Source organism: Nipponia nippon, unplaced genomic scaffold (genome assembly GCF_047370975.1).
Source record: "Nipponia nippon isolate SJK-2023a ecotype South Korea unplaced genomic scaffold, ASM4737097v1 scaffold_6, whole genome shotgun sequence".
NCBI classification, from domain to species: Eukaryota; Metazoa; Chordata; class Aves; order Pelecaniformes; family Threskiornithidae; genus Nipponia; species Nipponia nippon.
Window position 1 is genome coordinate 76,275,375 of NW_028262380.1, and position 26,540 is coordinate 76,301,914.

The 26,540-nt window shown below is 41.6% G+C and overlaps 2 long non-coding RNA genes across 2 annotated transcripts in view; one reads left to right on the forward strand and one right to left on the reverse strand.

The window, feature by feature from the left end:
• The window catches only part of LOC148051582 (uncharacterized), a 29,236-nt gene extending 21,246 nt beyond the window's left edge, over positions 1-7,990 (forward strand). Inside the window, exons 3-5 of the long non-coding RNA XR_015700038.1 lie at positions 124-229; positions 1,695-1,776; positions 2,735-7,990. This is a non-coding gene — a long non-coding RNA (uncharacterized LOC148051582). The remainder of the gene's footprint in view (positions 1-123; positions 230-1,694; positions 1,777-2,734) is intronic.
• LOC148051583 (uncharacterized) overlaps positions 1-26,540 on the reverse strand; it is a 260,189-nt gene that overhangs the window by 1,257 nt on the left and 232,392 nt on the right. Inside the window, exons 5-12 of the long non-coding RNA XR_015700037.1 lie at positions 19,607-19,751; positions 14,694-14,806; positions 14,215-14,352; positions 12,086-12,132; positions 10,260-11,284; positions 4,461-7,518; positions 1,642-1,842; positions 353-473 (exon numbers count right to left, since the gene is read on the reverse strand). This is a non-coding gene — a long non-coding RNA (uncharacterized LOC148051583). The remainder of the gene's footprint in view (positions 1-352; positions 474-1,641; positions 1,843-4,460; positions 7,519-10,259; positions 11,285-12,085; positions 12,133-14,214; positions 14,353-14,693; positions 14,807-19,606; positions 19,752-26,540) is intronic.

A 26,540-nucleotide genomic window follows, 5' to 3' on the forward strand; every position in this document is an offset into this window, starting at 1 on the left:
GTGCTACCACAGGTATATAGAATGTATTTAAAAGTGTTCCGGCACTGGAGGTCTGTCAGCACTTGCATTGAATGACTAGTTTATCCCACACTCTGTTTCCCTTCTTATTTTACCTCTTACCAGGGACTCATAAAAATACCTGTACTTGGGAGAAGGGAGGAACTTTGCCATTTGCAGCAAGAACATTGGGTCAGCTGGCTGGCTGGTGAACATAGATTCAACCCTGCACGTATGTATATATGGGCATGCATAAAATTACGTGTTTAGAAATGGGAGGGGGAGGGTGGAGAGGAAGAGAAAGAACAGCCCTGCCACCTGCAAAGCCCAGAGCGCTGTAGATTGGTCACTTTACCCTGGCGGTTTTCACATCTCGGTCATTAGCTGTGCTGGGATTTCAGAGTTTCATGTGTTGGTAGGGCTGAGCAGGTCACTGTAGTTCAAAACAGAGAGGTCCAAGACTCCCATCCAAACAGCTGTGGGTCATATTTGAATTTTAGCCTTGTGGACTGTAAAAACCTCAGACCCCACGTTCCCCAAGGAAGTCTTGCATAAGCTTTGTTCTCAATTAGTGGAGCATAGAGAAAGTAAAAGGTCCAGACTTCAGCTGACCTTGGAACCCTGAGAGTAAATGGTCAAGCCTCTCTTAGATAGGCGTGTATGTTTAACTCTTGTTAACAGTAACGGGACTAACATCTGCGTATGGAGGGTCTGCTATAACCCCAAAGCAAGCACATTAGGAGAAGCCAAGAACAATCAAACTTTGTTACATTTTAGAATTTTGCCAAAACAATAGTTATTCCAGAATTATTTTATAGGTTAAGCAAATCTCTCCATCTGCAGTGGGATTTCATCTTCCCAATAGAACTTAGTTATTTATCAGCTTTTCAGTGGGTTAGTTTTGATAAGTGAAGCAAGTCTCCAAGAACTCTTGTGCAAAAAGGAAGCAGCTGCTTGCAGAGAGGAGCCATTATGGTTAAGGAAACCTCCTGGGAACCTTGTGACAGGCACAGTGCTTACAGACTGCAGAGATGTGAGGAGGAGGAAATGCTGTTTAGTTTTGTGATCTCTTCTGCCTGGTGGGAAAGTGGTTTTGAAAGAATGGGAAAATTCATATGAACTCGATTTGGTATTTCTGAGGACAGAAGTTGTTTATTGCCAGCCTGGGTGGTGCTAACATAAATGTGCCCCTTTGCACTTCATTGCTGGCGTAGAGGGAATAGTTCTAGGGAAGAGACAAGTTCACCCTTCTTGTCTTTAAACCTTTCAGTTGCCACCAGCCTGCCTTTGACCAAAGTGGCTAAATGGAGGGCTGAACTCTTCAACGTTAGCTGTGGGATTCAGCCACAAGATGAATTAACTGAAGATTAATAGAGAGTGCGTGGTCAGTTCCCTCAGGAATCTGGCTACAGCCAGGCCTTGGGCAGCCCAGCAATAATATTTCGAGCCATCCAATCTCCTCGCTGTCATTCCCCAAAGAGATTGTCAAGATCAGCGTGAGAAACAGGGGGCTAAGGGTGGGATTTGTGCGCTTGGCTGAATTACTGCCGCGAGACCTGTGGGCTACAGGAGACACCTCAAAGAAACAGCAGTTTGGTTGGCATATATAGACACACATATATGTATACTTTTATGTATACTCACACAGTCCTTGGTGCTGTTCCTAAAAGCTTTTTAAATGACTTTGTTCCTTTAAGGAGAGAGTATAGTCTTGTGAGACTATGACTTGGAAAAGATGGAACTATTTCCAGCTTCGTCAAGCACTACAATCGTGAAAAGGTCAGTCATTCCCTCTTCTTCCCACTCTCCTTCCTGCCATTCTTCCGTGTTATGGTTTGGTCGTGCCTATGAGACAAAAGTTAACAAGGTAACACTTGTAATTTTTCAGCAATTTGGAGGAACTTGCGCTCTGTTCTGTTTGCCCCCGTAGTCACTTCGTTAGGTGTAACTGAGCATTCAAGTCATGTTACCGTTTCGGGCTTGCTGAACGCATGGTCGTGATGCTATTAATTTCAGCATTAATAAATGGGTTTCCAAACAGCGTTTACATGTAGGGAAACAGAAATTTCATTATTTCTCCAGTGTCAGCGAGAACAGAACCTAACTCACCTGAAGGTTTGTGAATTCTCATATTTAATTACTCAATTTAATTGTGTGATCACATAGCTTTTAAAAAATACTCACTCTCTTCTGGCTCTGGCACTCTCCATCTGTTATACCTCTAAAACTGGCTTTTGCATGTTGAGTAATCAATGTTATGTTTTCATTACTTAAGTACTATATTATGAAAAATCTATAAACACAAGCCTTCTCACTAATTACTAAAATGCCACCCTTTATTATAACTAAATATTTATTCACTTTATAACAACAACTTTTTTCCACTTAATTCAAGTTTGTCCATCACCTTGGAACAGTAGCTTCCTGGGCAGTTTCATTTTGGAAGAACGAGAAACATAGCTTTAAATTATTTAAAGCATTGGCTCTTGAGAGCAATGGAGTCTCCCATTCTGAACTTGCTTAGTGTCTTAAACAACGTCACGAGCAATTTTGACCAAAACATCTACGTGTTTTAAATAATAAACCAGAATACACACACACACAAAAAGTGCAATATCACAGTAGTTTCTAAAACATACTTTCAAAGACATTGATGCATGCTTTAATTTTTAAGTTCCTGAATTGTACCAACGACAAACTGGTATTCTGAAGGATTCAAAAACTTTATCCATTGCAGAGAAGCTGCCCAGCGTGGGGAGAAGAGCGACCTTGGAAAAACTGACTGCTGCTACAGAGAAACTTGGTAAATAGGTTCCTGCCTGGTTTCCTTTCATCGTTTACGAACAAGACTAGTTTCCAAATGCAGCTAAGCTGAGATTACAGACCTGCTTTTAGTTTGTGTGACTAACAGAGGGGAAACTCTCTTACCACGAGTTGAAAAGCATTGGAAAAATAACGATGGCCCTATTAGATTAAGGGATCTAAAAACTGGCCTGAGAAGAGTAGTAATTTCAGACTGGCCACCAGCATGCATACTGGTATTTTTCTGTTCTGTTTATTTATATAAATATTCGCTAAGTGTTTGTTTGTAAGACTTCATTTGGCACTTCTGTGCACCCTCAAATTTCATCGACTTCAGTGGGTGTGTAACAGGACGCCAGCTCAGGCCTAAGGTTTTGAATCATGCATTGCATATTTCTTCCTATCTGAATGAAAGCCTGTTAGTATGCTTCCCGATCTAAGCATCAGGCCTCTGGTGAATATTTATATTGGAAGTCAAAATCCTTAATCAAAAGAGAGTTTCTAAAAAGACGAGGCTGCTTTGGAAATTCTGGTCTTAGTTACACAACGATTCATCACTTCTCTGCAGTTCTGAAGCTCACATAACAAACATAGCACAATGAGGTCTGAATCAAAGCAAGTAGCCCAGAGTTAGTAGTGCTGTTTTCCTTCCTATAATGTCTGCCAGTCTCGGTGAGGCATGTTTATTACAAACTTTTACAAATTATATGCTAACATAAACCCAAGTTGAGTCCTTGTCTGGAATAAGTTCTTGTACTACTAGTATGAAGCCGCCTAAAAAATATAGCTCGGAAAAGCGTATGACTTGAAATAGAGTCATTTCAAGGGTAATTGAGGTTGCTGTGTCTTCAACACACAGCTGAGAAATCTGTGATTGCTGAGCAGATTAGGTTCCTGGCTGTTCTTTAATGTGTCTATATTTTCTGAAACAGCCTTTGGAAATACTGTTAAAGCTGGGTCGAGGATTAAGTTTACTAGCTTCGCTGATTTCTGGCAGTCTTGGCCTTAGGAGGAAGACGCTCAGGGGCAGCTTTGTCTTCAACTCGGTTTCACCCATTAGAATGAGCTCCGTTTGCTGTTCATTATCTGTATGCACCCCAGTTCGCGCCTGTGCAAAATGGCACATGATGATTTTCTTAATTTCTTCCAAGATGTGCAGGGTAGGGGATTATTCAGGGCCACCTCCATCTTTCCTACATTCCAGAATAAACAGTTTTCCAAGACCAAATCTGCATCTAGAGGTTCTGCGTCAATAACAGCGTAAGTACCCACAGAAAAGAAAGCTCTTCATTTGCCTTTTTCTGCTTGTCCTGTACCAAACACTGCGCAAGCTACCACAAAGATCTTGTTTAACGTGCTGTTCTGCCTTCTAAAGGACTTCTGAGAGGAAAGGACTTCAGAGGCCTTTGAGGCCAGTCTTTTGAGTCAGATACTACTGTATCACGCAGACTCTTTAATTAATTGAGCTTCAGAGTAAAAGCAATGAAGGTTTTTCATCTGGCTGCAGCAGTTCTTGGCTGGTTGGTGATCTTCAAAAACTGTCATTGTCTTCTGCCATTAGATAAGTTTACAGCATTTTTTAAATCTCTGTTGTCATCAAATCGCCCCACATCCCCACTGGTGGTTTTCAGAGAAAGTACCATCAAAAATAAAATACTTACTCTACCAGAGTTGATCATAGCGAGGCCTTTTGATTGAAGCTTTTAAAGCATTTCAAAACATTGAGTTGGAAAGAACTTCCATATTTATTGTTGCTTGGAAGTCTTCCTGCAGTGTCTTCTCCAGCCTTTCACTCACCCTGACAAAAACCATGAGCACATGAATGCAAAATGTGATATATCCCTGACAATTTTCATCTTCACAGCTAGGACATTTAAGAAATTAAAAAAATAAAACAAAGTAGTTGACATTTATTGAAGGGAAGAGGTTATGGAAGTCTGTCAAATGGAACATTGCAGCAGAATAAAGCCTGCCAGTAAGTTTAACTCTTTCTAGAGTTTTATTGCCCATCATAATTATTAACATCTTTAGTTAGAACACCATTTGGATATCATTAAAATAAATGCAAACGATCTTGGCCTATCCTTAAGGATTTTTTTAGACACACTTTTTTTTGTCACTCATCTCACTAATGGATCATTTTTATCAGAGAGTATCGCGTTATGTACATTAAACTGTTTAGCAATGTCCCGTGCCCTGTTGAGCTGGAAATAAAATTGCACAGATTTATCACTATATTGCAAATGACTTGAAATAAATGTTTGTGAACTGTATCTTAACTTACCAGAGAGTTAGCGGTGTAGTCTCAATAACCAGTCTCTGAGTTCCTGCTATGAACCTCAACCTTCTGCAACTGAAGTCAGTCTCAGCTGGAGCTTTGCCTTCACTTGGGTACTTGAGTTGCAGCATCCCCTCTACGACATCTTTATGGCCGTGGAGCTACAAGAGGAGGAGACGGGGACTCAAACTGAAATGAAGCCTCATGTCATTTGAAAGTGATTTGCTCTTTGCCCCCTGAGTAATCTAAGACAGGGATTTAAATTAATCTGTTTTGTCACTGAAACGGTCTAGAAGCACTTGCTAGGGTACGTACCACATGTAAGCTGTTGAGAAAGTAACAACCAGCTGCGAGGTAGGAATGGAAAGCTGGGGACAATGCTTTACTCCTCTAGATCCACTAAAGGATATCCGATTGTATGTTCACCGAGGCTCTTGCAGTACTGGCTAATTACTTCTTCCAAAGCCAAGAACTTAGCTTGGTTTTTTTCGTATCACTTTCCTAGACATCCTAATTCACCTTAAATTGATTTCATCCTTAATGCAGCCAGATAACTCAATTACTTCCTTGCACAGAGTTTGCCAAATGGTCTTCCAAAGCACACAAAGGCTCTCTGAATTACAGATAAGGCCACTTAGCAAACGATACGTTTCAGCACATATTACAAATATGGTCCCAAAGGATCATTTTTGTTACAGAACACAACAAAGTCACGATTAATAAATTGCATCTTCATAGACCATGTTTTGAAGATACCGGCAAATGAGCAAAACAAAATGTTAACAAAAGACAATACTCTTCCCCCTATTTACATGAGGAAAGGAATTTGAGGAAAAACTTTTGCCTCTTCCTCTATAGAATAACACCAGGAAATCTATGCGGCAGGATCTTTGTGATCTTTGTCAGCTTGTTTCCTCCATAAATATTTCCTCCCATAGAGGGTATGTGGGAGAAAGACGAAGTTGAAATAACTCCCTTAAAACACCCTCTGAGCAGGAGTGCCGCTTGCTTTTAGGGGCTGGGTTTCTTTTTTGTTTTGTTCTGATTTTTTAAGTTCAATGCATAAGTCAGATGACCACGCAGATTTAATGAGCAGTCTGCGTGCCTTCAGGGACGCACAGATCTGCACCACCTTCCCAGTGGCTTCCAGCCTTTGTCAGTAGGGCTGAAAAGTCATTGTTTTGTGGCACTTGTCTTAAAAATGTTAAACTGGACAAAGTGAAGATTTTCTGCCAATCTGAACCTAAAACTGCAGAGTCCAGTAGTTTGGGTCTGGAAGAAAATAGATCTGCTTCGCATTTGGGTTTCCTGCTGGAAATCTCATTGCAGATTCTTCCAGGGCAGTGTTCCACAGACATCCATAGCCGGTCGTAACCAGGGTGCGCCTCCGTTCCCCTCCGTTCCCACAAACATTAAACTACTTACGCTGTCAGGAACTAGCAGGAGAGTGCTACCTCCTCAGGTGGTGTGTGTCTGGTTGAGCAGCGATTCCTCCCTCGGCCAGGCGGTTACAGCTCAGCTCCCTGCAGAGGGAGACACAACAATCTGATCGCTCTGCCATTCTGCACATGCGGCTTTCTCTATGCTTCTCTTAAGAAGTACGCAGAGTAAAGGATTTTGCTGGTTTTACCTTTTTCCTTTTATTCCTCTTAATAAAGTTTTTCTCATCAGGCAATGGCATCTTCCAGGATGTTTCTGAATTTAACAAAAAAAGTTCTGAAAAGGCAGAAGTACTTACTGTTATTTTTGTCCTGTATTCTGAGATGGTTTTCTTTGTGGCGAACATGAAGAAAGCTGATATCCATAGGTCTCTGGCTTGATAGTCTGTCTCCACATATATATATATATATATGACTGTGTTTCAGTACTGATGGTGCTGATTTAGTTGATTGACGCAGCTGTCCCTCAGTAATCCTGGCAGTTTATCAGGTACCAGCCTGCCGCTGGAGCACTTCTCTGCACAAATAAAGAAAAGTTTTGTTGCATCAGGAACATGAATACCACTCTCTCCTCTGTCTAATATCTAACTATCAAGTTCATTGATCAACTGCGCTCTCCTCCCCATCCCTCAAAGTATGCAATATATATTAAGTAAAAAAATTCAGCAAAAAGAACCTGGAAGGCAGAGAAATCTGTTTTCAAGCTAAAGCAGAAGGGATTTTTGAAAACTGGTCCCCACTCAGGTGAACGCTTTAAATACTGGGATGGGATTTCCTTTGGCCAGTTTGGAGGTGTTTAATTCAAAGACCAGATTCAGAGTAGAGAAACCCAAGTAGGGCTCAGTGCCTTACCCTAAGGGATACAGCTGACACCTTGCTGTTCTTCTCTGGAAGAGTTCAGCTTGCTGGTCTCCAGTGACATTGCTCTGAGCTGACTTCGCTCCTCCCCGCCATTCATTAAGGAAGAGACGCGCCTAATCTGGGAGCAAAAATTCCTGCCAGCTGGCAGGATGCCTTCAAGTTAGGTGTTGCGCAAGCCAGCATTGTATTCTTTGCAGATTTAGCCCGATACTTCTACCATGCAAAGCTGCTCCCTTCAAATATTAACTGATTAAATAGTAGTTAATTAGTTTTGACTTAGCGTTCTTTGAGGTAATTTTAAGGTATGAACATGCAGGTACAAATAACAAGCAGCAGTATTCAGAAAAAAGGTGGCTTCCACTGAAATCACAGTCAAGAATAGCCGAGATGCTTAACATTTCTTAGTTTTCCCCATGCTAACGTTTTCTGAATAACTATTATCCATGCCCAACACATTTTCTTCTTTTTGTGCAGTAAATATTCTGTATTTTTACTTAATGTGAGTTTGTTCTGTCACACTAGCAAAAGAATACGGTTATTTTGATATTCTTGTGTACAATGTATCATCTTAACTTAGAATAAAAATGACAATAAAATTTTGAAAATGGCTTCATTACGGTCCAGTTTATGAGTCTGTTTTAGATATGCAAATGTTTTATGCATGACTTCTTCATTTCCAGCCGAAAGCAGCACTGTTACCGTGTGAAGGTTAAACACATGCAGTCAGTGCCACACTTCCATGTCTGCAGCTAACTTGGAAAATGCTTTGCGTGAGCATCGCGCGTGTAATCTATTTGTCTTTCACATCGTGTGTTTGAAAATTATTTTGACTTGTGAATAGCTTGAATTTTTCTGGAACTTGAGTTTATCTTAAAATGCCTAGATTCTGATAGTGTAATCAGGTGTATCCATCATAACCTTATCCACTTCAATGAAAATACTAGTTTACCAACGTTCTTTGGAGTTTATCTTTCTTTTAATAAAGAAGCTTTTGAGACTGCCAAGGCATTAAGTAGGGTCCCTTGAAACAGACAGCTCCAAAATTTTACCTTTTTTACTTCTCTTCATGTAAGAAAAGATACCAGAGTGTGATACTCTGCTTATGCCTGGCAGAATTAGCTTTCAGAAGACAAACACCTTCTTGGAATATTCCTTGGCAATTTTTGTCCGATCAGTAATGATACGCCTTCCAATAAAAGGAGGAAATGTTTTGTTGCATCTGATGATAGCTGAGGTCTGAAATGGTTACCGTTTCCATAGTAATTCCCTTCCTGTATTGGACTTCATTCCATTCCATTCCAAACCAGAGTTTTTAGCAATGAAAGGACATGTCAGCTTTGGACAAGTCCTGCGTGACTCTGGGGGGCATATTCTGGTGAATGGAACAGAATGGTAAGTACTTGGTCAGTCACTGAAACACGGACTACGTAAAGCAACATGTGAGACTTGCAGCTTTTTCTAATTCCTCAGCAACAGCCCAGTTAAAAAACAACCCAGCATAAAAATTGCTGCTCAGGTTATGTTTCTATTTTTTGGGGGCGGGGGGAATAAGTTCAGGCTATACGAGTGGTTTTTTTCCAAAATTACAAGACGAGGGATATAATATATGGTCTAGTAGCTAGGCCAAATAACTGTGAATGTTTTATGTTCTTATTCCTGATCTTTTCCTAGCATGTTATGAATGTTTGGGGCAGTCGCTTAGCGCGTAACTTAGGCTGCTAAATAAGTGTTTTGATTTTCATAAATGCTGAGCAACTAAAGGTTCTTAGCGTACTTCTGAGCATCAGGTGTCTCTGTCAGCTCGTCTGTCTCTCTCTTTTCCAGGAACGTAACTTTTCAACCAGTCATGTTTTCATATCTTCACTTTAATCTCCTGTGCTTTACTTGTAAGAATACAAGCAACATTGCCATTTCCACCAAACACTCTGGGAGTCATAGGCAACGAAAATACGAGTGGAAAGGATGAATATTGCCAACTGGTGATCTTTTTTTTTTTCCCCTTTCTGGCAAGAAACCCTCTTACTCAAACTGAGCAAGTGGATGCTTACACAATAGTTCTTGTGAGCAAACTTCTGAAAACACTATCATTTGCCAAATGTGTCAAAAATCATTTTATGTTCATCTCATTTCCACTCAGTTTTTTTCTTCTAGATGGCCTACCGAAAAAAAAAGAAGACCCCAACAAAAACCCACCAACTAACCTCTTCTCTTCTGAGTTCAGTGGGGCTGAGGGGCAGAGACCTCAGGGGTCTGTCCAACATTTGGAGGGAAGGCGGCCTGACATTTAAAAAGGCTGCTACTAAGGGTGGGATTTCAGCAGCAGTCAGTACCGGCCTAACTTTGCTTCTGTGGGAGTCAGCAGTAAAAATTTTATTGACCAGTGGCAAAAGAATCCTGGGCCCTTCTGGAAATGTCTGGTTTTTACCCGCATGCCATGAGGGCCCTGACCTGGCACCCTTAGCCGACCTAACAGCAGGCCCTCGGATGAGTTCAGTGGAACGGTTTTCTGGCCACAATGTGCGGGTGTTCAAATACCATCCTTAGATTAATCCTTAGCACAATTACGTTCTTGTCTTTCTGGATATTGTTGATAAATACGATGGAATTATTAGATGACCAATTAAAATTAAGAAAAATTTGAAAGCAAGGTAAAAACCTTCTGTAAAACGCTGTTGCTTTTCTATGTTCTGTTTAGATAAAGAACATTTGCATAACTTACATGGTGTCTAACTGATAATTAAGGTATCTGCTTGTGTTGACATTTAGAGATGTATCTCTAATAGCTACGAGTACCAAATCTTGTATCCAGAGAGAGCTCTGAAGGCTAACAAATGCGCATTGACCAGACACTTCCCGTGAGGCGTCTGCTAAGGTCCACTTACCTGGCTCAGAAGAGGGTAGCCTCGCTCTTCGACTTCCACGTAGCTCCCTTGTGCCGCTGACACGGGTCCTTTCATGCTGTGTTAAACAGACGAGTGCGGTTCTGAAGGGATGTGATTTGTGCGTCTCCCATCTGAAGGTGCGCTTGCAGAAGTCTCCTCAGTAGCTCGGATCAGCAGGCCCATAAAATTTCCAAGGCCTAGAGCCACCCGTCCCATCAAGATGCGATGTCCGAGGCAGGCGTTGCTTCTGCACGAGGAAGAAGAGGAGAGGCGCCATGAGAAGAAGGTTAGCATGTCTTGCCTGTACACGGGTCTGCCCCCCACGTGCCTGGTCTGTGGGAAAGGTGGCGCAGCTTCAAGTTGTGACAGCCTTTGGTCAGAGAATAAAGCTGGCATAAATACCTACCCGTTTCCTCGCGAACGAGCCGCACAGAAGATGCAGCCTTGCCTTTTTCAGCCACCGCAAGGGATAGCACTGCGGTCAGAAGGTTGTAGTAAAACTGGCTCTCTGGAATCACACCACGGTGTCATGACAATAAAATATTGATTCACCCCCCCGTCTCCTTATCCTTCCTTCCTCTCTAGGCCATGCCTACAACTAACAAATGGATGGGACTTCAGAGAAATGAATAACGCATTTCATAGCAGCTAGAGGAAAATTCTGGAAGAGCAGTAGATAAAAAGCTTTGTGAATGTTGGCCTTACTGAACAATCTAGAAATTCAGCAAGGAACGTTATCTGCAGCTGTTGCACAAACGTATCAAGGAAAGGCTTACATTTTGCAGAGATGTGTCTATTACGCAAAACACAGAATTTATGTTAATACTGCAATGCGGTACTAAGCCAGGCGTATATTAAAACGTAGGGACAGCATGAAAGTTTAAAAGTTTCCATTCTGAACTCTGGAAATGGTTCTTATAAATACCTACCCCAGATGCAAGTTTGTCTCAAGAGTATCCATAATAATACAAGGTGTGAGCAAACTTTCTAAACAAAGTTCTCTGATTGTTTTGGATAGCGACATCCTTGGAGGAAAGAAAGGATTTAATTAAAAACACATATAGCATTGCGATTCTTAAACTTGTCCATGCAAAACAAGTCATAAATCAAATGGGTTTTATTTATTAACTCTTGCAATATCTGTGGCAAACGCACACGAAAAAAATCTCGCAAAACAAAACCACCTAATGAGAGATGAATGAAATCTCTTGATGATTGCAAAATTAATTGAAAAATGGAGTCTGGGACACAGTAAAACCCTTTGCAAACTCAGACCAAGTTCAGTGAGTAGCTTTGTTCCCGAAACGGGGGTAAGTAAGTGAGCTGCTTTGCTTTGAAGTGGAAATAAATACGTAAATGAAGGTTTTGGTTTCTTAAACCAGCATTACTGTTTTGAAACAGGATTTAGTTTTTTAAAAGGGTCGATTCTCTTGCAACCAAAAGGGAAATGCAGTTCTCTTGAACAGACAAACCAAAGCTTTTCGCTTTGCCCCAAAGGAAACGCGCGTTGTATTTAGAACATAGTAAAACATTTTCATTAATTGTAAGGTTTTTTGTCGTTCGCTGCCCAGTTCCCCTGACCTCCCTCTCCTCCGCCCATCCCCACGCCCCCCCCGTGTCCCCAAAGCGAGGACGTGTCTGCCTTCCGCTCGGCGTGGCCGTTCTGATGGCCGTCGCCTCGCACGAGAGCATCCTGATCCGTGCCACCCCGACTGCCGTCCCCTACAGAACCCCTAAGGATCCATCAGCTATACCACCAAGCAAATCGTGCAAGCGTGCAATTGTTCAACAGCTTCCCCAGACAGAGGCATTTCTGCTTTACTTACGCTTTTTGGCTCCTGAGCACATACAGAGACAATCTTGACTCGTTGAACTTTGGGAAAAAAAAAAAAATCCCCTATAAAAACCCATTTAGTGCACATCATCCTAGTGAATCTCCACGGATGTAATGTGGCTCTTTTTTATGATTTAATCCATTATCATAAGTTGAAAAAAAAAATTAAATTTCCATTGCAGCTGGGTCAGTGTTTTGAACGTCTGGATGACAATAAATAGAAAATTAAATTGCTAAGAACTTTTACCTAGGTAGTATATCAAGGCAATCTAGCTGGACGCTTACCTGCAATAAATAGCACGCTTTTTCCATTTTATTTCCCATCTGACAAGCACTTTAAAACTTCCTACTGACAGTGTTCCTGTAATTAGTTAGCACTCCATAATAAAAGATGTAATTCTGGGAAGAATATGTGTTAATATTTAATAATTTCATTGTATTCTTGTTTTAAATGCAAAGAGGCCGTTGTGTTAAACACGGGCCACTTGACCGCTTTCAGGAATAGATGCATCGGCTCTATCACAACGCGCTTTGGTAAACTGCCAAGCAGTGATGTGCTTAGGGCTTCAAAATTAAAAAGTCAATTAATTCAGAAAACGCGACTGCAGAATAAATCTCCTGTATGGGGACGTTGGGGCCTCGCCAGCTCAGAGACTTGAAGCTCGAAGCTCGAGCTGCTTACATTCGAGAGCCCACCCACCTCTCTTTGGGAGATGTACACCTTTGAGCCTTTCCAGTTTGGTAATGTATGCAGTTACAGAATTCATCAAAACATGCCAAGAGTTTATTTTTTAATTATTAATTAGATAACAGGAAGGCGTTCATATTTAGCTGTGATTTAATTTCAATGGTTTCAGAAGCAATTGCATCTCATTAGGAAAACTGTAACTGCTATCGGGTGAAGTAAATTTAGAAAGTATACAAACCGGCTTGATTTTTCTTAAAGACCGAATGGAAAGCCGTTATTTTCATCTGCAAGCAGGATCTTCATCTGTGGAAACTACTCTCTCGAAGTCCAAGCCCTTGAGTTAGTTTAGTGTTTAGTGCTGGAAGGTGATCACGCTTCAGCGTGAGCATAGCAAAGATTTTATTTATTTTTTAATTAAAAAAATAACCAAGTAACTCTCCAATGGCGGGCGCGCTGTTCCGCGGTAACACTGGGCTGGTACCAGGACGTAGACTGCTCACCATTAAAAGCGGTCCTTGAGTCCACCACTGTGCAGTGTGTTAAGTAATGTAATTACACTGGAGAGAAGGGACTGGCCAGAACAGGAGGGGTGATGAGGTTTTTGACAGGGAGAGAATATAAAACGTGACTGAATTTGGGGAGTACAGGGCAAGGGAAATGGGGAGGGAAGAAAAAAAAGCCGGGAGTCCTGTTACAGTGGAGCAAATACGAGAAAAAGGCAACTGCATTGGAAAATCTTCAGCCTCAGAAAAGTGACCTATCTCCATGGGAGTTACATGAATGTACCATTTATGTTCTTAGATGTGACAAATGAGTTCATAGGAGACACAGGAAGGAAAAGCATTCAGATACTCATGGCAGAGATAAAGAGCACAGAAAAGAGCTGAGAACACAAGACCCACCGAGGGAGAAAAAGGCACCTACAGAATGAACCGGCTGCCGCACAGAGGGGTATTCACAACACCGCAAGCTTCAGCATCGTGTCGGGGCCAGAACAGTAAGAAAAGCAGTTCCGAATTGCTCACTGGGCACTCGCGAGTCCCTCTTTCTGTGTTAAGCCCAGGGAAAATTCCCAGACATCTGGAGTCTGGGGGACGCTTCTGCACAGCTGGACACGAAAGCGAAGCCCAGGGCCATCTCCTGGTAGGACAGGGACAAGGGACGCCAAGCCAGCCTGGGAGCGGTGCGCAGGAGGAGCTACCTTGCCTTACCAACAGCGCGAGGGAACACGCGGGGGTTTTGGGAGGAACAGATAAGGAACGTGGTTGGGAGGAGGACTGGGGTTTTTACGCTGCTCTTGGCTTGAGGGTCGCAGAGGTCTGCCGTGAGACGCGAGCTGAGAACCTGGCACATCACTTAAGATGGGGTAAGTAGCTAAATGGGGTTTTAGTCCATAAGTAAGTAAGAAGGACTTAAGATGACAAAACCGGTACCAGAGATCTCCGAGAAATGAGTAGGCTGTCATCATCTTCACTAAGACACTGCTGTTTCCACAAACGTCTCACAACAGGCTCCTTCCGAGCAGACCGTCTTTGCAGCTTTCCGTCACCAGCGTCTCCGAACAGGGAAGCCTGTGGATGCAGATCCGCCTGTTCTCGCGTGCACGTCACCAGCCAACTGTTTAAATAAGCGTTTTGCTCAGACACGTTACAGACCACGTATTTTAGATGCGTACAATACGCAAGCCTAACTTTGCCAAGCCAGCCCTTTCACACCAAGCAGTTTAGCGTGTCTCTTTTCGGCCTCCTCCCCCGTGTCTCGGCCCTACATGAAAGCAAAGGCAACATTTGGAACTAAGCTTGCTAAAAACGATTTGGTTCATTGCTACACTTCAAGCATACATAAAAATACCATGCTGTTGCCTTGTGACAGCAGCATAGCATGTCCTAGAGGTTAGTTTTAGCGTACTTACCTTTCCAGAGCACCACGTCTTTTAGTAAACGGGCAACGTATGATGCAGTTCTGATCTCATCACAACATGTGTAACATCTGGGAGAACTGCCACTTGTCAAACCAACCAGGGCTCTGCTGACAGACAAAGTGAGCATTATACTGAAATGCCATTCCTCAGCTGTTTGTGGAATTAATTTCCCTGTAGAATTTTCTAATTAGTTGGCTCTTCCCAGCCCGTTCCCCACAGAGGAAGCAGAAAGGAAGCAAAAGGCTAGCACCTGCTCCTAAAGCTCTGGCTGGGAAAAAAAAAATAATTACATTTAAGGATGACATATACAGTAAGTATTTAGGCACTAGAAAGTCTTCTATCCATGCAGCTGTGGGGATGAAGTAACTCTGCTTGAAAGCTTAATGGAGATTCTTCTGTGGGGAAGAATTTCCAGTGGCTCACATTCCAGACAGTTAACCACATTACTGAGGGGAAGAAAAAGGGATTTGTTCAAGCATTAAGCACTGTCTTAAAAAAAAAAAAAAAAGAAGAAGAAAAAAAACCCAAACTGAGCTGTAGAAAAGACAGAGATGAATCCAGACCTGAGGATGATTCTATGTGTAGCTCATTCAGTCACCTATGGGTTATTTTCAATCATTTTGTTTTTCTATAATTTCAAACTAAAATTATTGTGTTGGAATGCAGCGTATCTTAGAAGTAACAACTAACACAACAGAGTTTGTTCCTAACTAAAGTGAGTCATCGGAACAAAAGAAATAACGCGGTTATTGCTTTGAATTTACACGCAGTGGGTCACTGCACAGGAAGAATACATGAGAGGCACTCCATGGAAAATAAAAATAAGAACAAAACAGCACAAGAGAAGCAGTTTGCATTTCTGACGACGCAGGCACTTTCCCAAAACAATTTTAAATACTGAATATAAAGGAAGATGATGCTCTGCTAAGGGTAGAATGTATGAGGGGAAAAAGCTCCCTTATGATGTAGATTAGAATAAGCCACAATCCCTTCAATAAACAGTTTTCACTGTCTTTCCACAGTGACCTTACAAAGAACTAAGGTTTTAGAATGAGATCATAGGTATCATCCAACTAAACTAATGTGGCGTGTGTTTTGATCAGCACAATGTGAATTAGGCCCAGAGATAAGCAAGAGTTACCCGTTAATAAGCTAGATAGGTTTTTAGTTGTACAATACTCTCTAATTTTTGTGTAATTCCAAAGCTTCCTGAAAGTCGTTTTTAACAGAATCAATGCATGCGTATCAATGCACGCATATATTTGGAGTAGGGGTATGGGTGATTAAAGACTTTTTAGTTAATAACGTAATGATTTCATGCATCAAGAGACGGTGTTACATTTTTATAAACTCCTCAAAGACAACTTTGAAATAAAAGTAACGAAACAAAACGTGGGGGTGTAAGGCAAGGCTGTTCCCTCTTCTCGCTGGCAAGGCTTGGTAGCGCTCTCTGGTGTGCTGTTTGTCTGTGGAAACGAAGCGCGTGCGTGGCATTTACCCTTGTCACGTTAGGTGCTGGTAACATCTTAATCTCAAACGTCTACAGTTATTTCAAGCGGACTGCCTCCCACGGCCTATATTGAAGGGGATAATTTCAAACTTCAGAAGACCAAAGTAAACACCACTCATTTCTATTCCTCGGAAGTGGTGCAGCTAAATTCATCTGCGGCTTTGAACACCTCCCATGGTACTTTAGTCTGGCCCATTAACGGCACCTCTTCTCTTTTTCTTTCTCTTCTTTTTTTTTTTTTTTGGGGGGGGAGGCATTATTTCCCCTTCAATAGCAAGTGTCTGACTTTTTAAGGATGCATAGAATATTTTATTCCATTACTGTCTAAGCATTTCAAAAAAAAAAAAAATCAAAAAACCCTTATCCCATTATTTCCCCTTTTGAAATTGGAAGTAAATAGTGGAAGGTGAGTGTGGGCTTGGAAAGAAAAAATGAGTGATAACTCACGAGGAACATGACATGAAACCATAAATCTGTTTTCCACAAATAATGATATAAATTAATCAATTTTATAGGTTTCTCCTTATTTTTCACTTTGACAAAAATGACAATATTGTTTCCTAAAAGGAAAATGTTTCACTGAAATAATTTTGAATTACTTCTAATTTGGGTGTAGACTTTCCATAAATATAAGCATATATAAGCTGCTACAGGCAGCTCTTCTCCAGAAGACCTCCACCCTCAATCGTAGAGTTGAATTAAGTTTAATTTACCTGTGGCTCATTCAAATAGGCTTTATTTTTTTCCTCACTGTGATAGTGAATCACAATTTGAGTGTAAAAAAGACATCTTGTTCTCAGATGATTACAGTTCATAATATTTTTAGCTAAATCTGAAGTCAAGAAAACAAGCTATGAAAACCTTGGTTTGTTTGAGGAAATAATCTCTGCTTATTTACTACACAATGAAATTAAGAAGACATTAAAACTAAATATAGTTGTGTCAGTGACCTTTAAAAGCATGTTTGGGGATTTTATATTGGATGTGTTCTATTTTGCTTTTGATTAGTTTTGATTAGTTTATCTGTAAATCTAAAACACATGAAGAAAAAAAGTCTGTAGAAGAATTCCGCATTGTAGTGCAGCTGACTCAACCCTTCTTTCTCTCAGTTACCGAGAAAAGCAAAAAAGTCAATTTCTGCACCTTCCCAGACATTTAGGAAAACACCGCATAAACCCCTGCAGATAAAGGTTTGACTCAAACACCAGAACGCTGATTCAAGAACCAGCTTTTACTGACTGCTGTTTTAATGCCACTACTGATGGGCGTTACCCGCTTTTTAGGACAGCAAAATCTCGCCCACGCTAAAAGGGAAGGGCAGAAGGATACTGCCCCGGCTATAACTTTGACAAACATCTAGCAGTGGTGAGCACGGTATGAAATCCAAAGGTAACCTGTATGGCTTGATGTCAGTTGGGTGGCATCTTTCAGAAGCCTGGGGTTACTGCTCCCTTTCCCTTCGCCCACCTTCAGCTGGCAGATTTTCTAGCCCCCAGCCACAGAGCGGGTCCTTCTCCCTCTTTTTTTTTTCATCATCTGTTTCTCCATTCGGACAACTCGTGCTGCTTTCCCTGAACACGCTTGCCTGGGCTGATGTTGTTAAACAAACAGCACGGGGCCAGATCCCCAGTCCCCGTGCAAGCACACTGACCGCCTCTATTTACAACGTAAGGCACGGCAGCCTGAGAGAGGCTAACAGGTTGCAACATGCATATTAATATCACTTTACTTTTTCATATCCTTATCTCTAACAGCAAATCTATGTAGCTCAGGATATGAACTGCAAATGAGAGATGAGGAACTGGTTAGTGCTTATCGGGAACGATGGAATTTGAGATTCTGAGATGAAGGGGGTTTATTTTGGGGTTTTTTTGTTGGTTTTTTTTATTTTTAATGAGAGGACTGACTGATGTTTATCAGTTGACCCCCGTTTCAGGTAATGGAGCAGTTGGCAGGGAGCTAATCATACTGATTAGACTGAGTGAGCTGGTATTCAGATTAACTTCTGATTTCCCCAGCATTATTTGTACAAGCTGCGTATTGCTCTGGATAATTCTCCGCTTCCTGGTTTAGGAAGCGGAGCTGACGTCCTCCCAGAGCACCACTACCAGCTCACCAGACTTTACTATGTGAGACGACATGATGGTCATAGATTAACCCAACCTCTTACTATTTTTCAGTAGTAAAATCAGACGTCTGTGAAATTTGCTTTGTTCTAACCGAACCGGAGTAATGCACAACATGATCATCTAGGAAAGATTTATGGTACTGAGACTAATCAGGATATTGCTTTTAACCAGCATTTCTGTGGCTAAGGCAACTGCTGTCTTCTTTCAGGAATCGAATGTTTGTGTAACCAGAGTGCCTTTCAACCCTTACATGTGCTGAGAGTCCCCAGAACTCCGCTGCTGTGGCTGGAAGGAGTTAGGATATTCTTTCCTTCTCTCTCCACTGCTAAGCTCGTGGGCTGCAGTATCGTTGGGTTTCTTCCCTCTTTCACAGCCTGTTATTTGTCACTGTTTTGTCTCACTTGTCTGCCACAAAAGCGATGAAGTGATCCATCAGAGGAGCAGATTCACAACCAGTTTTTCCAAAAGTTCCCTCATTGCATCTACAAGCCTAAGCCCAACAGGCCCTGCAACTACAGGTGACAGTCCGGGTAGAACAAGTAATGAGTTATCATATACGGATATTAGGATTTCTACTACACCAGCAAACACATTTTCATTGACATTTCCTTTTCCACCCTGGCTATTAAACCTCATATTTCACATATCTCTATAGAAGACCAGGTTTGGTTTCCATGAATGGACCGCATTATGGGGTTTTTTTTATGTTATTCAACCTCCTACAGGCTTTTATCCAAACCAAGCAACTAAAATAAAACATGGCTTCCTTCCCTGAGATGGTTTCATAGCCCAGCTCTCCAACTTTCTCCCCTACCACAAACATGCAACACAATTGTGCAACAGCCGAGGAAGGAATGGTGAGATCAGAGCCGTGACTGCAGACATCCTGACATGGGGATCTGGCAGCTATTCAACACAAACACAATTAGAGGACTTACCCTTGCGTGAAGTATTTGCTTTCTTGATAGTCACCAGCCTTAACCTCTAGGAATGCTTACGAATCAGATAGCGTTCCTTGAGGAGGGCGAGCCTTTTCAAGCTCCTCTGCCTTGCTTTAGCCAACACAGATATAAAGAAGAAAGAAATTCCACCGCATCGTACAACTTCTCCAAGCGAAAGCATTTCTAAGGAGCGAAAAGTTGTGGTCTCAAAAGCCCTGCCAAGGATTCAAGAACCAAAGATCACATGGTACTTGCTCCTCTTCCCCTCCACTACCATCAGCAGGAAAAAATAACACCACAAAAGACAAACTTTGAAGTTCATACCGAACGTGAAAGTAGGGGGCTTCCTGAGTCCTGCTGTTGGCTTTGCAGTACAGTAGGCTTCTCTGGCAGCGGCGAGACCACAGAACGATGGCAGGGCTTCGCGTGTCTTAGGAGACTCACAGGATGCGTGTATCTGCATAGCTCCCTGTGGGTCAGATACAAAAAAGGTTCACGATTTTAGAGAACGTGGCCTAATGTACATGGGAGCTACACAATTTACAAATTCTAAAGCATGACGACACCAGTATTTTGGTAGCTTTCTTCCAATTAGTGGTAAATCCTGGGCTTTTCACAGAGGTAACAACATCTTAAAAATGGCAATAACAGCTGACCTCATATAAAATATCTGCTAGCAAAGAAGTCAAATGCCAGTCTGGGACAGCAGTTACCAAGGGAAGTTCTTGTTCTAAAATGCCCAAGGATTTAAATTCTTCTCATCTCAAGCCACACTGGTGACAGAAAAGAACCAGGCAAAAGCAGTAGCCACGGGGGTAACCTCAGGAGTGTAACACAGCAGCAGGGGAAGGCTACTTAGCAGGATTTCCAGATGATGCAATGAGAAATGCCGTGACTACCACAGGTACTGCAATTTACGGAGACACTTAGTGGAGCAAATTAGCCAACCTTAGCAGAGCACCACAATAAGGCTATACTACTGCTGGTACCCTACATAACTTCAGTTCACCTTAGGTATCTCTATATAGCAGACTTACCCCACCGAAAAAATTGCAGAGTCCAGCTAACTGATATAACATAAAGCAAAATAATAATAAAAGAAAAGCTCCAAGTCAGAAATACTAAACTGAACTTAAAAGTGCTGAACTGTGTGACCTGCCTGAGCAAACCCAGCACCTCGGTGCGTGAGCCCTTATTCAAGTAGCAACGTTCAAACTGCACCTTTGAGCAGCAGCTTAACAGCTGTAGGAGGAACAGTTGGGCAGCGTAGCTGCCTTCCCAAGCGACTAGATGCACTTTTCCATTGTTAGCAGCTTTCACAAATAACAACAATTTGAAAAGCAGTGGAGAATGCCAAAATATCAGATATCTGAATCCAGTCAGAATGAGACACTCCCAAAAATATTTCCAACGCTATGAAATCCCCCCCCCCCCCCCGCTCCCCTCCCCAAATACCCAGGGAAAATTTTTGCACAGTACCAGAAGAATAACAATAATGCCTCAGCCGGATAGTCATGGTCACAAAGTTCCAAGTAAAGGAGATGTTTTATGTTATTAGGGTACACGTGAAACAACCAGGCTATGCTCAAGGGACAAACTACCTGAGTACGGTACTAAACTACTGGTACTAAAGCAGTCGCATCAAGCAAGCAAATACAGCAAATACAACTTATTTCTGGGGTAGCTCTGTTGACATCTGCAGACCTACCCAAGCCAGGCATTCATCCCAAAATAAAAAATTGGCAACCAACTATGAATGGTTTCTGGTCTTGACTTTTTGTAACTCCACTAAAGAAGCACAATATAAATCTGCAACCCTGTATCCGGGCAATAATTGAAATACATCAACAAAATGCTTGCAGTCATTCCGGATTAAAAAAAAAAAAAAAAAGGAGAGAGATTTCAAAATCTATCAGTGCTTATAAACAAGGATGTTACTTTCCCCTTTCTTATCCAGAACCGCCCTTAATTGAAAGGATCAGTATCTAAAGCAACTGGTGCTGCCCTGCACATGAATCCCCTTTGCACCTCTTCCTTCTTATTTCTTCAGTGGTTTTATTAACATTAGTGACTTATCTAAGTATTAGAATGCTTGGCTGCTTGGAAGCTTATCAACAGCAAATTTTATGGGCTGTTTAGTGATGGAAACAGGAGGAGTTGGAGCTCTCCCCCCCCAGCTCCCTCGATATGGAAGTCTTCAAGAAGCCGTGGAATGTGCTCTCTGGTATTTTTGGTATCTTTAAAGTGTCAAGAGTGCAGAATTTCTCTTGTCAGTTGTCACAGTGTGACTCACAATTAGAGCCATCTGCTCTGCATTCACCTCCCCAGGGGCACCGCTCGTTTTTCACCAGCTTCCTGTTGTTGACAGCACAGTTCCTCCCTGTATCACTCTCCTCCAGCACCCATACTCCTCGCAGACATTGCAACAGGCTTAAGCAGATTTCCCTTGGGAAAGCCTTTACCCTTGTTTTGCTAGCGATTGGGAAAAACATAGACTGTTGAGAAAGCTCTGAAGGCGGAGGCTGGGTTTCTAAAGGAACTGAACAAATTCCATTGATTGTTTTTTTTCAGGAGGACCCCATTGTTTTTAGATCTCTCTCAAAAATCTCAGCATTTCTCTACAGCCATTTTTATTTCAAGCAGCGGAGCAGCTTGAAAAATGAAACATTATTTGTGCTGAGTCCTTTTCAATAATTGATGGAAAGGGATGACTAATACTATATAAATATTAGTCAAATCATTTTTCAAATACTAGAAATAATTCCGAGTAACAGACTTCAGATGGGGAACACGCTGCCTTCCCTTCCCCCTCCACCCAATTAAAAAACCAGTTGTGCTACAGCTTTTTCACACCGAATGCTTAAGCTGAGCGAGGCTAACTACCCCAAGGACAGACCCAGGTCTGTGCTTGGGTTAATGTCTGGACCATGTAGAAGCACCACCCAGGCCGGGTACGGCTAGCTGGCCTGAAGCATAGCTGTATGGTGCAGATCTGCCTACGGCATTTTGCCTTTAAACCCCTCTGGGCTGGAAGTTTCATTGCTTAGGCTCTGATGAGTAGTAACTACAAGAGCCAGCCACCTATTATGGAAGCAACTATCTGAGAGATAATAATATGTTTATGCTTTCAAGAATCCCTACACTAAGGGCTGCATTCATTTAAGGACTCGGGAGGCTACAGATGTGGGGACATAATGCCTAATCTTTTAGGCGCCCCTCTGTTGGGCATAGAGTACATAGAGGTGAAAGCCTAAGCTCCTCATGCAACGAATGGAGAAAATGAATGGCCATCTCAGAACAGGAATGAAAACAGGCAACTGGTTAGCTGCTGCTTCCTCACTGTTTGCCCAATTGAATGAACAGAAACCCAGATTTGAGATTCTGCTTTCTCTGGGAACCCCGTTTTCCTGAAACTATCTCCACTCCTGCAGGAGCATAAGGTCTTAGATATTGTCAGATACAGCGGCCATTCTTCCCTGTTAGGCCTGGGTTTGCTCATGTGCTTCTCTGTTATGTCTACTGCATAAGGAGCAGCCTAAAAGAAAATTCAAATATTCAACATAGTATAAAACGCTCCTCCCACAATGGGCCACAAATTGCATGCACGGAACACTTTTGTCTGAGCCTTTAGGGCAGCTCCTGGGCCCTGTTCCTGACCTGACACTGGTGATAACCGCTAATGTCTGTCACACTCAGAAACTCTGAATAAGCTGATAAATCATCTTATTTTGTACCACATCCTAGCAATAAAGAGTAGTTGCCTAACTTCACCGTGATTTGCTGGGATCTTTCCAGAACCAGTGGTTGGCTTCTCCCAGGAACAGACTCTCTTATATATTCACACCCCTCCAAACACAACTTTAGCAGACTTCAGATCATCTGCTTTCATTCACTCACATCACGTCAATACGATGCACAGAAGCCTTTCATTTGCCTTCTAAATCAGGAGAGCATAACAGCTGAAATATTTCTCACTGACCCTGGTCTTCAACACAAAACTTCTCTTTGCTGTTTCAACATTCCCTTCACCAGGGAAGGTCAACACAATTTGGGCCCTGGATCCACACTGCTTAAACTATTCAAAAAATATGAACCCTCACCAGTTAAATCAAGAAAATATGTTCCAAAGAAAGATAAAACACATCCTCTGTTTAAAAATGCATTTCCAAAAAGCAACTCTAAACTCATCTCATAAAACTGTTATGAAATCCCTAGCTCCTCCAAACATAAGGAGAAATCTCTGCAGACTAGAATATTAGTTCACATTTGTTGAGTAATCTAGTAAACCCAGATGGGGAGAAATTGGAAAGAGAAAAATGACGGATTCTTTCAGCGTTGCCTCAGATTGCTCATCTATCATACAGCCCAGACACATATCTGTATTGAAGGTTTCCAGTGTTGCACAGCTGAATTCTTACTCAAAACCAGCATTTGGTGAAGGTACGAAAGGATTGTAATAGATCTCCGAAGGCTGACTCAAAATGACTGGGGAAGATGTTCTGCCATTTACGAGGTTAGCAGGATTGGATATGACAACCTACTCCTCCAACTTCATTCTTCTTGTCTATGTTTCTGTTTCCCGCTCATTATACCTGTAGCTTCAGCCTATTCATTCTAGTAGTGTCCAAGCACTTTAATTATGGAACCATAATCAAAGCTACATAGCTAAATAGCTTATCCTTAGCAAATAAAGTTATGTTTGCACCCGAGGTCATACTAGCCAGAACTTGCGTGTTTTAAAAGTAACATCCAGTCATAAAGACTAAGGTGTACTTTGAAATTTAATGGAAATGCACTCAGTTAATAGTACTTTGCAGAAGAGCAAAATAGTAATAAGGTTGATTAAAAAAGCAAACTTATACTGAAGGACCTCTCTTTTCAAGCAGAACTGTTTAATGCATAAAAATTATTGTGACTGAGGGAACCTGGTTTTGCACTGAAAACCTCAAGCATTATGTCACAGATAGACCTGAGGCCTTGCGTTTTAATAATTAATTTCATACAAGATCCCAAGAGCAATAGAAAGGTCACAAGAGCTATTCCAGTCCATGGGCAGTTAAGCAGGAGAACGCTTCAATGCCCTTTAGCCTTTGAGTGTGCTGCAGGACAGGGGAGTTTGGTGCTAAACGACAAATTGAGTTAGAAATATTTGAGCCATAAACCACAGTAAATCTTTTAGCACTTGAAACAGCATGTGACACTCCAAGCTGAGAGCAAATGAAGTGTTAGTCTATGCATGTTTAAAACGCATGTAGGCTGTGTTCACTAAATTATCTGTTTCTTAACTATGTCTCCTTTAGGAGCCTTCGCAAGCTGATGTCCAGTCTCACAAAAAGGAAACCGTTTACAGAATGCTCCTCTAGCATGATTTAAGAAAAAAAATAATATGTATCTCCCTGGAAGCGAAATTATTTAGGTTGCAAAGTCAAGCACAGCTAAATTAGGAAGTGGCAGATTTATGTGTGCCTGCATAACCTCTACTCAGCCCTCTTGTAGGTCCTGTGCCCTGAGTGAGACAGAGGTCCTTCGGAAAAAGTAGTATGTGATTATGCAATTAAAGACTATATCTTAACACAGAAAGGAGCTGAATTAAGGCTCTGTTGGCAGCTATGAATGAGACATTTCCTAACATTGAAGTTCTGGGCTTCGCAAGCTTAACACAGAATTTCTGGCAGGTGACATCTTTGGATGGCTTTTATATATACGTGAAAATTAACTCTAGTGTGATTACTGAGCCTTTATCACCACCAAACAGTTTTCTATTTACCTGAGCTGAAGAAAGAAGAATATTAGGAGTCATCTGGAAAAGGATGCTCTTCCTGAAATGAGAAGAATCACTACGGCCCTGGAGTGAAGCTGGCAGAAACTGTAAATAAAGTTGGTTCTCCTTCCCTTGCTTTCTGACCAGCATTGTGGTCAATATGGAAATGACAACACTGAAACAAAAATTCTTGCTGCCCTGATCTGAACCTTACCGCATGCATTTTGCTGCTTTTGTTAATTACTGCAGTTATCAAAGTCCTCAAACTAGATGCATAGCAATACGAATTGTTTCTTCCTACCCAGTTTTGAGAGTCTGCTCAGAATTCCTAAGGAAGATTCATATTGACGGGAACCTTAAGTATTACTACCAAAAGCCTTCTGATCAACAGGATTACACACTTCCAGGAAGGAGAAGGTCGGAAGAAGTTGCCACCAACACTGCTGCCACTTCTTCACGCCAAGCCCTTCCGGGCCTGTCCTGTTGTGACATGTCCCTTTCACAAGAAGGGAGAGCACAAGCATCTCTGCTACTTAATTTACGAACAAACTTCTTGCTTCTCTGCTTAAAGTATACAGTGGAAGCCAGCATAAACTTTGAACTGAATTTAGGTGAATGTAGTTCTTGTTATTTTAATCTCTCTTGTCTTTGTTTTATGGATTTAGTCAAGGAAATCAAATATTAAAAATGCATGTTAAGTGCAATGCTAGCTGAGACTGTAAAAATGCCAAATTGATGAAAAGTTACTATAAAATTGGCCACACTGTGTAAGTATATGAAGGTATAAAGTCATTGTCCTACAGAACAATAGAAAAAGTCATATATTGCTGAGGCATCATAGTTGCAGAGAGTCATCGCTTTTCATTTCCTGACTTCTACACTTTCAGAGCCTTAGTCCTTCTTCTGCATACGTGGCATTTTTGGTTGAAAAGTTAGTACAAAGCCTGTGTATTCTGAGGATTGTGAACAAAAAAATGCCTCTTAAATATCAAGTAATTTCTAGCCGGGAATAAATATTTACTTACAGATTTTAAATACTTTTAAAAGAAAGGGGGGAGGGGGAGAAGGAAGGCTGCTCAGGTTTGAAAGTATTTCTATAACCAAAGTTGCTCCAAAACTTTGTGGTTCTCCAAAACATTCCATGCTCCAAAACACTACAGCAAACAGTATAGGTGCAATTAGGACACTGTTGTCTTGACGACATCATGCAAGAAATGAAAGAAGTATTTCCAATTCATGAAAGAAAACTGCAGTACTACTCTTTTAACTGAGAATATTTCATTCAAGGATCTCAAAACCGTCACTCAAAATGAACCAGTCAAATAGCTATCAAGATAAACAATACTTTGAGACTACAGTGTTAAATCCAAAGTGAAGGTACCTGCATTGAAAAAAAATACAAAGCAATGCTACAACAGGACAAACCACTAAAGCTTGCAGAAGCTATGCTGGATCTTTTGGGATTAGCGTTCCTACAGTGTTCGTTTTCATGGATAA